The sequence below is a fragment of the Macrobrachium nipponense genome, chromosome 48 (genome assembly GCF_015104395.2).
Source record: "Macrobrachium nipponense isolate FS-2020 chromosome 48, ASM1510439v2, whole genome shotgun sequence".
NCBI classification, from domain to species: Eukaryota; Metazoa; Arthropoda; class Malacostraca; order Decapoda; family Palaemonidae; genus Macrobrachium; species Macrobrachium nipponense.
Genome location: NC_087223.1, coordinates 240766 through 244921, shown reverse-complemented (window position 1 = coordinate 244921; position 4156 = coordinate 240766). Strand labels below are relative to the sequence as shown.

General features: G+C 38.4%; 1 pseudogene; it reads left to right on the top strand.

Moving 5' to 3' along the window:
• The first annotated feature begins 361 nt into the window (after positions 1 to 361).
• On the top strand, positions 362 to 3132 carry LOC135204979 (uncharacterized; annotated as a pseudogene).
• Positions 3133 to 4156: the final 1024 nt, after the last annotated feature.

Below are 4156 nucleotides of genomic sequence, written 5' to 3'. Positions count from 1 at the left end.
AACCGCAAAGCAGAAATACAGTCAGTCAGTTGTTATATTCATTTACATTTCACAACAGACTCCACAACATTGTTTGTGGAGGAGGTGGATTCTTTTATCTTGACCCAAATCTTGTTCACGTTACCGGTACACACTTGGAAACATTGTTTGGAAACAATGTTTGGAAACGGTTTCCAAACAGCTTGGATACGGTTTCCAAACAGTTTGGAAACTGTTTCCAAACTGTTTGCAAACTATTTCCTAACACCATTTCACGAATTAATGTTTCCCATCCAGAATTGGAAACACTGTGTGCGTGTTTGTGTGTGCGGCCGAGGTGACGATGAATTAGTACCTACTCGAGACTTGCAGTGATAACACCATGCGGTCTTCTGAGAAAACTCTAGAACTAATTGAATTGCTGCATTCATCCCCAACATTGTGGATTACATAAATAGAATGAAAAAGATGGATGCCTTGACGGGGATAGCTGATAAACTTTCTATAACTGTAAGTGATACAGAAAAGAAGATAAAAGCCATCAAAGTACAATTCAGGAGGGAACATGGGAAACTGACTTCACTGAAAAGAAGTGGAAGGTTCCCAAAGAAGTGCTCATGGTTTGGTTACGAGCCCCTCCTGTTTTTGCTGCAGGGCCAAGAATCCAGAGGAAGCCAGTCAACAGACTCACCAGAGAGAGAGGTAAGGTGATGTTACAAATACCGTAACTTAATAAGTGCTATTAGTATTAATACCGTAATATAATAACTGCTATTAGTATTATTACCGTAACATAATAACTGTTAATAAAGCAGGTAAAAAATAGATCTCATTTATGTAGAGATAGGTAAGCTGATATTATTAGTAGTATTATTACCATGGTATAATATCTGTTATCCTAACATAATAACTGTTGGAAAAGTAGGGTAATAATAGGTGTCCTTTATGTATACAATTTAATCTTATCAATGCTCAGCAGACATCTACAGGTACATTTACAGGCAACCTTTGTAACCTAATATTCCCTACGCACAATTACCCTGCCAAGGAACACTTACTTAAGGTAAGAGAAAGTAATCTCGAAACTCCTTCCTTATGTCCCGTGCATCCACATTACTCCTTCGTGGTATATTTTCCAAATCAATGAACCCATTTTCCGAGTCAAACGTACCGGGTGGTGAATAAACATTTCTCGACTCCACATTCCTGCGTAGAAAATTATGCAAATGTATGCATGTCAGGGTAACACTCTCTACCTTGTGTGGGTGTAATGCAATAGGTTTTAGAAACAATCTGAACTTAGATGCTAAAATTCCATACGCATTTTCTACTATCCTCCGAGCCCTACACAATCTGTAATTAAAGATCCTCTCAGGGGAAGACCTATCTAGATTTCCTGGAAATGGTTTCAGTAAGTAACGTGATAAAGCAAAGGCGTCATCTCCAACAAACATGTATGGCACAGGAATGCGTCCCTCTGCAAGTGGCTGGTCTGGTGGTAGCCTGAGCCACTTCTGCTCTACTTTCTCATACAAACTTCTATATTTAAACACACCTCCATCCGGAATTCTGCCTTGACATCCTACATCTGCATATATAAACTAGTAATCTGCATTTACGCACGCCATGAGTACAATACTGTGTGTCCCTTTGTAGTTAATGAAAAGACTTCCACAATTCTTTGGAGCTTGTATTTGAAAGTGCTTCCCATCCTGTGCAGCAATACAGTGTGGAAAGTTCCATCTGTGGAGAGACCCATTTGCTGCTGCAATCCAGTCTTCTTCCGTAGGAGGCATCTGAGGAGAAATATACGTAGTCAGTGAAATAACACACATCATGCACACCATAATATGATACCCTTTGCAATTGAGATACTGCGATGAGAGAAGACTATCAATCGGTAGACTAATGATTTCTCTCGATTTCTCTCTCTCTCTCTCTCTCTCTCTCTCTCTCTCTCTCTCTCTCTCTCTCTCTCTCCAGAGATGATACAATACTCAATGGGATGGAATGTGAAGCGAAAGAGCCTCTAATATTATTATTGAAAATAATGAGTATATTACCACCAGTAAGTCACAATACAAAAAACAAAAATAATAATGATAGATAGAAATAATGATAAGAGATAGTAATAATTCAAACAATAATGCATAATAATTATGATAATAATGATGATATTAAAATCAATATAATAGTAGGAACTCTGGCAAACAAAATAATAACAACAAAAACAATAGCAACAAACAACAGCAACAACAACAACAATAACAACAACGATATTTATAAGTGTTTCTCTTCTCTTTCAGGTTGCTGAAGTTGAATCTGAGCAAGAAACTGATGCAGTAATTGAGAGTTCACATCAAGCTGAAACACTCCAGAGCGCTTTCTTTCCCGCCCCGTCGTTCGTCAGCTAAAAGGCCTGCTGACGAAGTGAAAGAAGCATTTCACTTGATGAAGTCTCAAGCACAACAGGTCACTACACGGGATGAATATCATGTGCTCGGTGAAAATGTTGCCCATAAACTGAGAGCATGCGGAAGAAGTAAGCGCTAGGTATCAATAGCACAGCATAAAATTAATTAAATAATTTTCAACTTGGAAAGGCCTCCCACAGTACTTTACCGCCCCAAGTGGTGCCTCTACTCCAAGTTGCTCTCCTTCTCCAAACTCATGCAGTAATTTTTGTGAGTAAAATATGATTCCTACATATATATGTTTTTCTAGTAAACACACCTTTCATATTGTTCTTAAATGCCATAAGGTAAAAGAGTGAGAGAGAGAGAGAGAGAGAAAAAGAACGAGAGAGGAGAAGAGAGAGATGAGAGAGGAGAGAGAGAGAGAGAGAGAGAGAGAGTAAAAACAGTGAATTAACTTCTGGTTTTTCTTATTTTACCTTGACATAACCCTTTCAGTGCTGAGATCAAAGCTTCACAGACCTCAGGAACCACAGCTGAGAAGGTCTGCTTCGATATCCTGAAGGTGTACATGAGTCTCGTAAAGGAATCTCCACTTGCAAAATACTTCAGTGTAATAGCCAGTCTCATGTCGGGTGTAATAGCCTTTCTGTATTTTGTATCCTTTCGAGATATACTGGGAGCCACCATCAGTAAAAGTAGTTCAAAGTTCTTGAGCACATCCGAACAAAATTGGTGAAAAACCTCCACCATCTATTTCAGTTCCGCCAAAAGCAAATCACCATAGGGTCCTTTTTCAAAGAAAATTCCTCACCCATATTTTTCTCTTTTTCTTGACCTCCCTTGACTTTATCAAAAGTGCCAAGTGAAATGCAGACGCTGCTGCAGCAACCTCTACACTCATCACAGGAATGACCACAACTGAGGTGTGGACAGCTAGGACAGGAAACATTGTTTGGAAGTAGTTTATAAATAATATGCAAACTGTTTCCAAACAGTTTGAAAACTGTTTCCAAACTGTGGAATCAAGTTTTCGGAAACAGTTTCCAAACTGTTTGGAAACCGTTTTCCTTCCAAACATTGTTTCTGAACAATGTTTCCGAGTGTGTACGGGGTTTTATGCATACACTCGCCTCTGCGCTGGTCCAAATGGCTACAGTGCGTGATAGTGTATGGGAATGATAAATAGAGATACTGTTATGTAAATAAAGTGTTGCTTCACCATGCATTATGTTCCTAAGTCATGGAAATACGGTTATAGTGTGTGATAGCAAAGAGGAATCAGAAGTATAGGGTTTCATCGTTCTGCACTATACTCTTATGCCTGGAAATAAGGCTACAGTACGTGATGGCGAAAACAGAACTATAAATAGTGTTGCATCATCATGCACTGTATTCCATAAACCATGGATATACGGCTGTAGTGTGATAGTGGAACTGAATCCTCTCAACAAATCTCTCTCTCTAATCCCTTCTCTCTCTCTCTCTCTCTCTCTCTCTCTCTCTCTCTCTCTCTGTTTGAAGTCTGCAAATGAATTATTCACTTCTGTGAGATCAAGTTTGATTGAAATCAGAGAGTAACTGTTTCATTTTAATTATTAATATTTGGTTGAGTTTTATTTTTCATTTTACCTATGATCCACGATTTAGTTCAGCGTCGTCTTTGATTCTATGTTGCCTTTGTATTTATTTTTAAATTAAACTTTACAATCACTGTTCTAATTGATACCAAAATGTCATACATTTCTGGACTTATATAATAA